Below are 13,921 nucleotides of genomic sequence, written 5' to 3' on the forward strand. Positions count from 1 at the left end.
ACCTCCCTGGAGTTTGCATGTTCTCCCTGTGAGTGCATGGGTTTCTTCCAGGTACTCTGGTTTCCTCCCACACTCCAAAGACATGCTGGTAGGTTAATTGGCTCTGGTCTAAATTGTCCCTTGTATGTGTATGAATGTACATTAGGGACATTAGACACCTCTTGAGGGTTAGGGACTGATGTGAATGTACAATATATATGTAAAGCACTGTGTAAATTGATGGTGCTATATACGTACCTGAAATAAATAAAATAAACTAGTCTATATATACAATAGTATTTGCATATGATAGTATTTTTTATTTTGTAAATGGATTAAACTTTTGTGGATCAGAAAGTCCCATGTAAGCCCTAGTCCTGAGGAAGAGGTAGGGCCTTGAAACAAGCTAACTTAATAATGGCCGCTTATCCATATGAGCTATAACTGAATATTGCATGTATTTTATGTTTTATGGGTATCCGATCTCTGTTATGAGATTTTTATGCTACATGCGTATAATAAAAATACAATTTTTTGGCTAATATTTTTGGCATACAGTCTTCCATGTTTTCTTGCAGAATAAAAGAGAAACAAGGGCTCAATATCCAAGCTTGCATACATTTATTTCCATAAAATGAATAGCACACTTACAAACAGGGGCAGACTGACCATTTGGGAACTCGGGCACTGCACAAGGGCCCGGGGTCAGGGGGGGGGGCCCATGAGATGCCCCTGGTACCTTTCATAGGCTTTTTTGGGTGTGGTTTGAGTGTGGGCGAGGACACAGGGGCCCCATGATCCCCTATTTCCCGGGGGCCCCATGAGTTGTCAGTCCACTCCTGCTTACAAGTAGACAATGTAGATCAAACAGGAGCAGATACAAGAAGGTACAATATGAAGACCAATGTTTCCTTTGATTAGCAGGAGCTGGTAAAAATTGGTGCCAGTGGGTAAGCTGGAACAGAGCAGAGTCTACCGTGTCCATGTATCTTTGTAGAGCGACTGCGCATCAAAACTGGGTTGCCCTAGTTCAGATCACCCTAGATCAAGTACAAGCATAGGGCTGGATCAAACCCAGCTCTGTCCATGGACATTGTCGATGGACGTTATTTTATTTTTTACCTGGGATCATGTTTTTATTTGTGTGCAAATTTCTTAGTTTTATTATTTGTTTGTCCACATTTTCCTGGTAGCACATTTAGGGGTGGATTTTCCTAATGGCAAATAGACTGTGCACTTTACAAGTAAAGTTGCTCTAGAGCTTAGTAAATAATTTTCTATGTAGGCACAGTTTTTATATTTTTATGGGTGGTGCTCCCAGGAAAAGATATGTTGGTTTTCAGGATATTATAGACTCTACTATGTTTGTACCTATTTGGGAGTATACCATTACAGAGTTATGTGAGTGACAAATTTATGTATATAATGGGAGTACTGTCACAACATATATTTTATGTGATTGTAATTAATACATTTTAATACCATATTTATATATGATTGTTGTTGAATGACACCTTTTTAAATTCTCACGTGGTGATGCAGTGTAGTGTTACTCAAACTCATTTTTGTTCAATTGGCTTGCAGTTCATCTGAACAGACCAAAAGCCAGCAGCAAAAATTAAAACCAAACCCAAAACTGGAAACCCTTGAAATGAATGGTGATGGATTTCATGTGGGCTGCCCCAGAAGACTTCCACATCACTGTATGGCGACTTCTATGGGGTCTGAAGCATTTTGATGGAGTGTATCAATACCACCTGTCCAGCCACCATTTGTGCAGTGACCGTAATAGTGCTTCCAGCACTTTCGTAACATTATTAATTCTAGGGGATGGGTGAGCAGAAAAAAAAAAAAAAGCTGTGATTAGCCACCTCAGCTAACCCACTGATTGGCCAGAATGCTCTGACCATTCAGTGGCTTTGCTGTGAATTAGCCAATCAGAAGTTTTGTTTGCTTCTGAAGACCATCTCTAAAGTTATAAGTGTAAAAAAGGAGCTAAATGGCTCTATTAATGAAGCTGGAGAAGGGTACTGCTGTCGATCTATCAAATCACAAACGTCCTCATCATTAAAGGGTCCTTGGACCCCTTGTAGTGCATTTGTAGTGTCAAAGTCAGTGCACTCAAAGATCATAGATGTTCAGTCATAGCCTTTCAGAACTGAATCTGCAATATTCAAGGTGAGTTTAGCATTCAATAGAACACAAGCAGCAATTTGCTGCTGTTTGAAATGTGGCTTCTAAAGAGGAGGCGTTTTGCCATGCAATGCGTCAAGCTACATCAGTTTTTCTGCACTGCCCTTTACCTGTTTAACTGATATATTTCCTAGGCTGGACTACATTTTAGAAGCTGAGTATCTTATATACTGGCATTATGATTTCCTTGCACTTTGTCACCTCCTTTATTTACATGTCTATCAGCATGTTTCTTAAGCCTGCCATATACGGATCGAAATTTGGCCAGTTCAGTAGGATCTCTACTCAGTGTTAGTGTTTCCCTATTTTTTTATTCTGGAAGCCTGGGAGCCCAGAGATCGGCATTACACCCGGACACAGCAAATCACATTACCACTGTGTCCAAGTGATCTGATGGTGCTTTACCATGTGATTACTGTGTCAAATCACAGCAATCTCATAGTAAACACTAGAAAATGAAAGTAACAGTAAAGTGGTGAGCGAGTGACCAGATATGCTTATTGAACCACATCCCTTAGAATTAAGGATATTCAATATAGAAGATGGGACTTTCAGGGTGCATGAACATGAATACCAAACATATTAAAAATATATATAATTTTATTTCATATTTTTTAAAACAAAGAAAGAAAACCAGAAACATAAAAACAAATTCAGTACTGAATGCGGAACCAAAATTCGAACTTGATTATATAATTGTAGTTACTCCCTACATGTTTCGCCCTCACAGGCTTCTTCAGGGGAGATTTTTGAAGAGATTTCAACCGCCCAGGCAGTCTAAAAGTATATTAAAAAAATATACATTTACCAAACAACTTTAAAGTATCCAATACAAACAGTGTATCAATCAAATATATATATGGCACTCAATGGCTCACCCTGAATGTGAAGGCTTGCAGAGCTAAAAGGAAATAACCTATCAAAGACCTTAATTGGCCTACATGTCCAAAATAATGCAGAGAAATACAGAGAGTAGAAGCAGAGACAGTAGTATGTGTTGAGATTAGCTTAGGTGTGCGTGGCTCATTAACATTTATTTTGTTTCCAAGGGTGGGAAAGGTGTCTGGTGGAGTGAGTCATTAAAGCCACCGGGCAGGGGGTCTTCATGAGGAATTAGAGGTGTGACTGGTCATTAACATATCTTTTGTTTCCAAGGGTGGGAGAAGGCTGAGGTGTGAATTGATCATTACAATGTGTGACAAGCTTGGAAGGAACATCCTGTGTTCAGTGTTTTGTCCATTTAAGTACCTTGAAAATGCTTTGCATGATGAAAAACGGCTCTGGACAGCATAAGGAACTGGAAGAGTTAAAAAAATGTGCAAATGCAAAAGCTTATAAAGCTTATTTGCAGCGATTAGCCGCGTTTACAAGCACTTTGCATTTGAAACACTGATAAAATCAACTGCTGAACGCAAGTTTTCTGCGTTCAAAAAAAGACTGTAAACTCAAATGCCTGTAAACGAAGATGTGTACATGGACACATAAGAAAACATTAGGGTGAGTTCAGGGGCTGCTGAAAAAATTGTTGAACAGCTCCTAAAAATGAGTTTATCAGCTGCAATGTACATGAGCCCTAAGTGTAGAGCAGCCTGTCAGGCTGCTGGTACACTCACAGACTGCAGTGCCAGCAGGCCACAGTGTCCTTGATCAGTGCCCCTGTGTCCGTGATCACTGCCCCAGTGTAGAGACAATAAATAATGCAGCCATCCCCTGTCACCTGTCCCAGTGCACACAAAAACACCACCAAGCCCCATACCAACACCTTGATCACTGCTGTACTCCATACCAGCACCTTAATCACCGGCATATGCAGTTCCAACACCCTAATCACTGCCATACACCATACTAGCACCTTGATCACTGCAATATCCCATATCAGCATCCTGTTTACCGCCAATGCCCATTCGAGCATCCTGATCACTGCCATACCCCATACAAACGTTCTGATCACCACCATACCTCATGGTAACGTCCTGATCACTACCATACGTCATACCAGTGTCCAGCATTTTAGGGTCTCAACTGATCAACTTTTAAATACTGTATATAGCCTATAGTTTGTAGCATCTATAGCTTTCACACAAACTAAATAATATACACTGTTTTGTGTTATTTTACCCCATAAATGTAGCAGAATACATTTTGGCCTAAAGTTATTAAGAAAAATTATTTATTTGCAAAATTTATAACAAAAATCAGTTGATTCCCTCATCAACATGGTCAGAATTGATGGGGAGTCCCTCCTGCAGAGCTATTGTGTTCTGCCAGCAAGGAGCCTTCCCTGCTGGCAGAACACAATACACAATGTCCCTGCTGAACCAGCAAAGATTTGATCTATCTATGGCCAACTTAAGCTAAGTGAACAATTAATAAGCAAACATTTTCCACTCCTTTCATTAATCAACCCTAATGAGATGTGTAGACCTCCACCATACTCTGCAAGGTAGGCTCCAGACATGTTTTTTTCTGGTGCTGTGCTTGAAGTTTAATTGGTAAAGCGTATATATTTTAATAAAAGAAACGTGCCGTATTGAGAAATGTTTAGTTAGAAAATGAGAAAATCTTATGGTATAGGTTCAATAACACTCCCCAGCGACTTTATTGAGTACACCTTGCTAGTACCGAGTCAGACCTAATTTTGCCATCAGAACTGCCTTAATTGTTCATGGCATAGATTCAACGAGGTGTTGGAGACATTCCTCAGATATTTTGGTATATATTGACATGATAGTATCTTGCAGTTGCTGCAGATTTGTTTGCTGCACATCCATGATGTGAATCTCCAGTTCCACCACATCCAAATGGTGCTCTATTGGATTGAGATCTGGTGACTGTGGACATCATTGGAGTACAGTGATTTGGGCTATGTGACATCAGACAATGGATACACTCTAGTCATAAATGGATGGACATGGTCGGCAACAATACTCAGGTAGGCTGTGGCGTTTAAACAATACTCAATTGGTACTACAGCGCTGAGCAAACTGTTGGCGCTATATAAATCCTGTATAATAATATTAATGCTAATGGGCCCAAAGTGTGCCAAGAAAATATCCCCCATGCCATTATACCACCACCACCACCACCAGCCTGAACCATTGATACAAGGCAGGATGGATTCATGCTTTCATGTTGTTTACAACAAATTCTGACCCTACCATCTGAATGTCGCAGCTACAATCAAGACTCATCAGACCAGAAAACCTTTTTCCAATCTTCTATTGTCCAATTTTGGTGAGTCTGTGCGAATTGTAGCCTCTGTTTCCTGTTCTTAGCTGTCAGGAGTGGCACCCAGTGTGGTCTTCTGCTGCTCTAGCCCATCTGCTTTAAGGTTCGACGTGTTGTGCGTTCAGAGATGGTATTCTGCAAACCTTGGTTATAACCAGTGGTTATTGAGTTAATGTTGCCTTTCTATCATCTTGAACCAGTCTGCTCATTCTCCTCTGACCTCTGACATTAAAAGTCATTTTCCTCCACACAACTGCCGATCACTGGATATTTTCTCTTTTTTGGACCATTCTCTGTAAACACTGAAGATGGTTAGAAAGAAAATCCCAGTAGATCAGCAGTTTTTTAAATGCTCAGACTAGTCCATCTGGCACCAACAACCAAGCCACGTTCAAAGTCACTTAGATCCCCTTTTTTCCTCATTCTGATGCTCGGTTTGAACGTCAGCAAGTCATCCACCATGTCTAGATGCCTAAATGCATTTAGTTGTTGCTATGTGATGCCATGTGGCTGAATAACAATTTTTGTTACCAAGCAATTGAACAGGGGTACCTAATAAAGAGGCAGGTGAGTGTATTTACACTATATTGCCAAAAGTATTGGGACGCCTGCCTTTACATGCATATGAACTTTAATGGCATCCCAGCCTTAGCCCGTAGGGTTCAATATTGAGTTGCCCCACCCTTTGCAGCTATAACAGCTTCAATATCCTGAGGAAGTCACGTGGTATCAATCGTGACGTAACGCGTAAATACGCCAGAAGGAGGGGCCGAAGGAGTTCGCGCAGTGACATCATATCCGGCGTGGGCGCCATCTTGGTGCACCTTAAACAGTGTCCACACATGCAGTACACCCACAGTGTGGTGAAAACGCCGATTGGAATTTGATACTATGTGAGTAAGCATTTTTTATATTGAAAGGATTGAAATAAATGGTTTTACACTATGTTGGATCTCTTTGCTTCACTGGGAATGTCTATGGAGTGATACTCATCCGAGTATTAGGAGATAGCATCTGGATATTCATCTACCAGAGGAGGAAAGAGTTGAAATACCCCAGCTAAAAAGGATTCCACCCTTCTGGAGGATCATAAAGAGGCATATCTAGCTCAATGGTCCTGAGGGGCCTGGGCAGGAAGGTGAGGGGGCACCCCTGTTATTGTGGATTCACACAAAGGTTGAAGCACCTACATGAAGAGTTTTTTTGAGTGTGGTGTGTTGATTCACCTATAAGGACACTTACCAATTAGGGACTCACTCATTTGGGATTGCATATATCATCAGGAGAGGCCCCCTGTTATGCATGAGGTCTTGTAAGAGGTATCATATGGGTATTGTTATTTCCACCTAATGCATGTTTATACTATTATGTTTTATGCATAGATATTTGTTAGCGCTGCACTATTATTAGTTTTTGTCTTCTGCTGTATTTTGGTGCCTAGGTTGTGGCACTTGAGTGCTAGCTGCTTAGTGTGTTTTATTGATTAATAGCGCAGGAGTTATTGATTCTCATATAACAGCAACTCTTCTGGGAAGGTCGTCCACAAGGTTTAGGAGTGTGCATATGGGAAGGTTTGACCATTCTTCCAGAAGCGCATTAGTGAGGTCAGGCACTGATGTCGGGGGAGGAGGCCTGGCTCGCTGTCTCCACTTTAATTCATCCCAAAGGTGTTCTATTGTGTTGAGGTCAGGACTCTCTGCAGGCCAGTCAAGTTCTCACTCATCCATGTCTTTATGGGCCTTGCTTTGTGCACTGATGCGCAATCATGTTGGAACAGGAAGGATCCATCCCCAATCTGTTCCCACAAAGCTGGGAGCATGAAATTGTCCAAAATGTCTTCGTATGCTGACGCCTTAAAAATTTCCTTCACTGGAACTAGGGGGCCAAGCCCAACCCCTGAAAAACAACACCACACCATAATCCCCCCTCCACCAAACTTTACACTTGGCACAATGCAGTCAGGCAAATACTGTTCTCCTGGCAACTGCCAAACCCAGACATGTCTGTCGGATTGCCAGACAGAGAAGGGTGATTGGTCACTCCACAGAACACATCTCCACTGCTCTAGAGTCCAGTGGTGGCATGCTTTACACCACTGCATCCAACGCTTTGCATTGCACTTGGTGATGTAAGGCTTGGATGCAGCTGCTCGGCCATGGAAACCCATTCGATGAAGCTCTCTACGCACTGCTGTTGTGCTAATTTGAAGGCCACACAAAGTTAGGAAGTCTTTGTGCACTGTGCGCTTCAGCATGCGCTGACCCCGCTCTGTAATTTTACGTGGCCTACCATTTCGTAGCTGAGTTGCTGTTGTTCCCAGTTACTTCCACTTTGTTATAATCCCACTAACAGTTGACCGTGGAATATTTAGTAGCCAGGAAATATCACGGATGGACTTATTGCACAGGTGACAACCTATCACGGGACCATGCTTGGAGTTGCTGAGCTCCTGAAAGCGACTCATTCTTTTACAAATGTTTGTAGAAGCAGTCTGCATGCCTAGGTGCATAATTGTATACACTTGTGGTCATGGAGGTGACCGGAACACCTGAATCCGATGATTTGGAGGGGTGTCCCAATACGTTTGGCAATATAATGTGTGTGTGTGTGTGTATATATATATATATATATATATATATATCAGAATAGTTGATGCTGAAAATTGCTGGTGAGTTATTGAGTAAATTTAAAGTTAATTCCTTGCACTTCTGCTCTTCCCTGACAACTTCAATACACAACATTCAATACACAACATTGGCCTAGTATTGTACTAGCTAGGTTGACAGGTCTGAACTCCTGCCTGTCCTTGATTTAGGCATACTTCATTTTAAAGTGTATGTCAAGCCTAAAACATTTTTTCCAGTTTTGGATAATGTGAGGAAGGATCAATTAATCCTATTGATAACATTTTAATAGCCAGTAAGAGTTAATAGGTTGCTTGTGGCCACAATCAAACGTTTGCTACAGTCAAAACTGAAACATGACCTTGGGGGTAAAGCCCCTTTCACACAAGCAGAACGATCGGGTCTGCCTGTCCATTTTTCAAGCGAACCCAATCAGACACTCCATTGCTCTCTATGAAGCGACGGGTGTGAACGGACATTTCTCCATTTACACCTGCCTGCATCCGATACGATCCTGTCTGCTAGAAACAGATGGATGGGGATCTGTTCCTCATCTGTCTGGCAGATCGGATTTGACAGTCAGGAGGTCCGTTTCAATCTGACAGGCAATGGAGAACGGTGGGCTGTGTCCATATCCGCTCTGCATAAGCAGAGCAGACACGGACTTATCATCCGCTTGCTCAGCGTGGATCAGTAGGCAGATCCCCCACTGAGCAAGCGGATTTGCTGATGGGTCCACCCCATGTGAATGAGGCCTTAATGTCATAACAATTTCTCAGAATGTGTATTAAAGGAAAACTCACTACAATTTGTTGTTAGGTACACCAACATTAAAAGAAATTTTGAATGTTGGGTCTAATGGAAGCTGTAGCACCGGGACAGAGAAAAGATAGGAGGCAAGGGATGCCGCAGAGGTGAGTATAACAGATCCTCTACTACAGAAAAGAGACTGACAGGGTCTCTTTGATGCCATGATAAAAAAAAACAAAAAAAACAAATCAATTCAGTGGAGAGAAAATTAGTTCTTTATTGGTAGCTTATGCATTGTGACATCGGAGCGCGGAGAAGATAATTGCATTCAGAAAGTGTGCTACTGAGAAATATTATGCGTACAATTACCATTTGCAGAAGGAGTACTACTGACTGACTTCAAATCATCACACAGATCAGAAAACACTCTTTGAACTGTTCTTTTCTCTAAATTTGCTGGGATATGATCCTAGTGGTTGCATGCAATTAGCTGCAGTGGTTACAAAGTACAGGTTAAAGAATCTTTCCCCAAGTTTTAAAAAACAGTTTGCCTTCTAGTAACTGTTCATGAGAATTACAGGTTCTCACCTACAAAGAATGAGCTTAGTCATTTGGTCATGCTTAAAGAAGAACTCCAGCCAAATTGTTATTTCACTGATTTGGTAAAGTGACCCATCGCCACATTATACAGGCACATCTCTTAAATACAGCCAACAAGCTCTCACTATAGCCCCATTAGTGCCTGAGTGGCCAGTCACCTAAGCCCAAGATGGTGGAAGATCCTTAGCTTTAGCCATGTGTAATCTCTATCCCAGTGTTGGATCCAAGCTAGATCATTAATGTTACCGGGGCTTTAGCAAATGAAAGGGATGGAATCTGAACATGTACATGTCTACTAAGTAAAACTTACAACCTTACCTTTAAATGACCAAAATACAGGTTTGATTTTAGGTATTTTAAACCGGGGGTCCTCATACTCTCTAAACAAAGGGCCAGTTCAGTGTCCTACTAACTTGAGAAAGGGGGGGAGCACAGTGGACAGTGGGAGTAAACGATGAATCCATGAGAGTAAACAATCCCCTTGGTTTTGTGGAGTAGGAGTTACAAAATGACCTAGCACCAGTGGTCAGCTTAAGGAGATAAAATGCATCATCATTGTTGAATGTGGAAGGAACAATACCCCATCATTGGAATTGGTATTAGAAATAGTGCTTCACTGGCCAGTCAGTAGTAGAAATTGTGCTGTATCATTGATGTTAGTAGAAAAACTAGTACCCCATCCTAGGTGTCAGTGGAAAGGATAGTGTCTCATGAATGATGTCAGTTGGGGAAATTGTACCCCATTGATGGAATTATTGGAAAGAATAGTGCCTCACCAATGACTAGTGATGGGCTGAACACCCCCTGTTCGGTTCGCGGTTGAACATTCGAATGAAAGTTTGACTTCAAACTTCGAATCGGGACAATTCACTAAGCGGTATCATACCACATCCGAGTATGCGGTCAGATACCACACAGCTACTAAAATAACTCATGAGTTATATTATTAAGTCATGCAGTATTTTAGTAGTGAAAACATTCTTTAATGTTTTAACTGTCAGTGGGGTGCCCCGCTGACAAATGAATGTAAAAAGAATTGCCAGCAATTAAATAAATTAACAAAAAACAGTGTGGGGTCCCCCATCCATACCAAGCCCTTCAGGTCTGGAATGGATTTTTAGTGGAACCCCCATGCCAGTGGGGACCCCCATTTTTTAAATGGCATGGGGGCCCCCACCAAAATCCATACCAGACCCTTATCCGAGCATGCAGCCTGGCAGGTCAGGAAAGGGGGGATGAGCGAGTACCCCCCCCCCACTCTGAACCATACCAGGCCACATGCCCTCAACATGGGGGGGTTCTTTTGAGCAGGGGGCCCCCCAAAGCACCTTTTCCCCATGTTGATGGGGACCAGGGCCTCTTCCTCACAACTGTGGCCACAGGCAGGGGGCTTATCTAAATCTGGAAGCCCCCTTTAACAAGCCCCCAGATTCTCCCCCCATGTGAATGAGTATGAGGTACATGGTACTGCTACTCATTCCCAAAAAAAACCTGTAGTGTAAAAAATTACAGAAGACAGACTTTGACAAGTCCTTTATTAAAAACAAAACTTTTAAAAATATCCCCCAAAGTAGATCCAACATCAATCATAATGCCCGCCACCATCACCAACCTGAAAAAAGAAAAAAAAATGCTCCACTCTCAATGCTGGAACCCGGCCATATGGCAGCTGTGCCAGCCTGACAGCTCTTAAATATTGGAGGGTCAGGGCCACCCGGTGATGTCATTGGATGCCATGATTGGCTAAAGCATTGCACCTGACCTGTGGTGGCTAATCACAATGCAATGTCAAAGCGCAGTGCCTTGTGGGCATAGTGGGTGAATAGCCCACCAAACGCCCTTACAGTTTGTGTGTTCGACTTGAACATCAAGCACAACTCTATCAATGCCATTAGTGGGGGACTTGTGCCCCATCATTGTGTCAGTGGAAGGGATAGAGTCCCATCAATGATGACAGCTGGAGAAATTGTACCCCATCAATGGGATCACTGGAAAGAATAGTGCTTCATCAATGATGTTAGTGGGGGGACTTGTGCCCCATCATTGATGTCAGTGGGACGAATAGTGTCAATTAAAGACAAGCAAAGGGCTGCAGTTTGGGGATTACTGTTTTAAGCTATTTCTATATTTGTAATTGACTGCTCCCAATACACTAGCTGAAATCAAACTAGGTTGACAGTTGTGCCTGAAATGTCAACAAAAGGAGTACAAACTACTATGTTGGTTCTGCTCCTTGGCCCTATCCTCCATAACAGAGAGGTTACAGTTTTTTTGACTAGAGTTCTGCTTTCAAGTAAATGACATGCTACATTCACCCATCTACAGTCTCTGGATACAAAACGACTCCTTCAACTATGTATGAAGGTACTTAGATAAAACCTTTGGTTCCATGTGAAATGTAGACTGAGATAGTTGAACCAAGTATTTATTATCCATACATACACATCAATATGGCCCTATTTTTACGCTTTAGCCATAAAACAGCAAACCGATGCCAACGACACAAGCCCAAAGTCTGGCAACACAGAACTAAAAACAGAATTCTGTATTAACTACATGTGAAACCAAGTGGGCATGCAGCTCCCTAACACAGCCACTTTTCAAACCGATATGACCATTTATCCTTGAGTTTCACAAAAAGTTGACTGTTATGCCTGAATTGTGCCTGGAGATTTGAGCCAATAAGCAGAAGGAAATGGGCAATAGTATGATCATTAAACCTACAGCACACATTTATATCTAAACCAGAAGTCATGAACATGAATTGCAAATATCTCTTTAAGAAAGAGGGATAGAAAGGGAGATAGAGAAGAGCTCCAGGTTGGACATCTTAGTGGAGTTATGTGGTAATTAATCCCCAATTTGTTTTTCACAATCCCAATCACATCAATGATTCATCTGATATTGTCCCCTTATTATCTTTATAAATAAAGTTATTCTGGTCCTTAGATATAACCCTGACCAGAGTTATATTTAAAGCAGAAGTTTAGACATGGCAATAGTACATAGTTACATTGGTCCAGTTTGGACAAATGTAACTATGTATGTGCCATACCCACCTGGATCCCCATTACCTCCCAGGTCCTATACTATGCAGCAGCCCTTTAAATAGTCAATCAGCTTTAAGTGGTCATTCAGTAATTTCTATAGTTTGATATTAAGGTAAGGCAGAAAGGTAAACAGGAGGGATCAATAGTTTTTTTTCCCCAAACTATTTCTCATAGTTTGGCAGAATGGATACCAACATTTATATTGCAAGGATGATATTCTCAATCTGTCCAGCATATTATGAACTAGCAAAGGGGACCATTAGACCATTTACTAAATTAACTGAGATCCCATAATCTACGCCATACCTCCAGTACCTGAGAGAGTAGGATCAATTGGATATTCTAATTTTTTTATTAGCAAAAGGATTATGCGGAATCATAATCAGAAATGTTGTCATTGTTCTAATTAGGAAGTCCTTAATTTACTTTTCATGCCTGCTCTTATAAGAGGAAGTATTGCATTTTTTGAATAGGGCAGTGGCATGACAAGGATGAGAAAAAGCCCTATTTCACCACAATTATAACAACAAGGTAATCATACTGGCTTTGTTAAAATATTTCCTCATAGAATGTGGTTTGGCCTGGGTTACGGGCCTAAAATTAGAATGAACCTATACTTTTCCCATGTAAGTCAAGGCAAAGGTTCACTATAATTAAGCCCCACAACAGCTTATACTTGCCTTCCACAGTGTTGGGGTGTCTGTCTCCTTTTTTATGTAACAGCATTGATTGCCCAAGCATTCAAACATCAAGCACCATCAATTTTTTTACAAGTGCCTTTGGCTAACTACTTTGGAGACAGAAAAACTGTGCATGACTGACATAAGAAAAATATATCCATCTGTCAGGATGAGGATCTGAACCCAAAACCTCTGCTGTGTCCCAAAATAGGTATTCTTGCCAAGCCACCTGGGATGCTGGATAGCACCCTGTCTGATCCTTTGGACAATCTTGCCTTGTACCTTGTTTCTGGTGAACCTTGAACGCTTTGCTCCACTCATGAACTTCCTATTTAAGTTATGCCTTTGGACTTCCAGTTTGCCAGATTATCATGATCTTTTCCAGCCAATATCTTGCTCTTTTCTTTCCTGATGTCATCCTTATCTTCACTAATACCCATGACTGACCTTGGCTTGTCCTTCGACTACCCTTCCACTCTATCCCAACCTGCAATCATTTGTTACTAACCTTGGCTTGTTCCTTGACTACATCTCCACTTGATCCCAATCTACAACCTTTTGTTATCAACCTTTGGCTTGCTACTGACTACGCTTCTGCTTGATCCCTATCTGCTATATCTGCAACCAGACCCTGGCTTGTTCACCTCCTCAGGTCTGTGACTTGGCAAAGCCCATCTCCACCATCTGGAGCTCTGGAAAAAAACCTGTTAGTGCTTAGACCCCACGCCAGCATGAGCCTACGTCATCCACCGGAGTGAGCTGCTCATGCACTCATCCGGCTGCTCGGTGGGAACCTCTCTACTGCTATAGCTACTGT

Source organism: Staurois parvus, unplaced genomic scaffold, assembly GCF_062004578.1.
Source record: "Staurois parvus isolate SC_StPar_1 unplaced genomic scaffold, SC_StPar_1.0 ptg000151l, whole genome shotgun sequence".
Lineage (NCBI taxonomy): Eukaryota > Metazoa > Chordata > Amphibia > Anura > Ranidae > Staurois > Staurois parvus.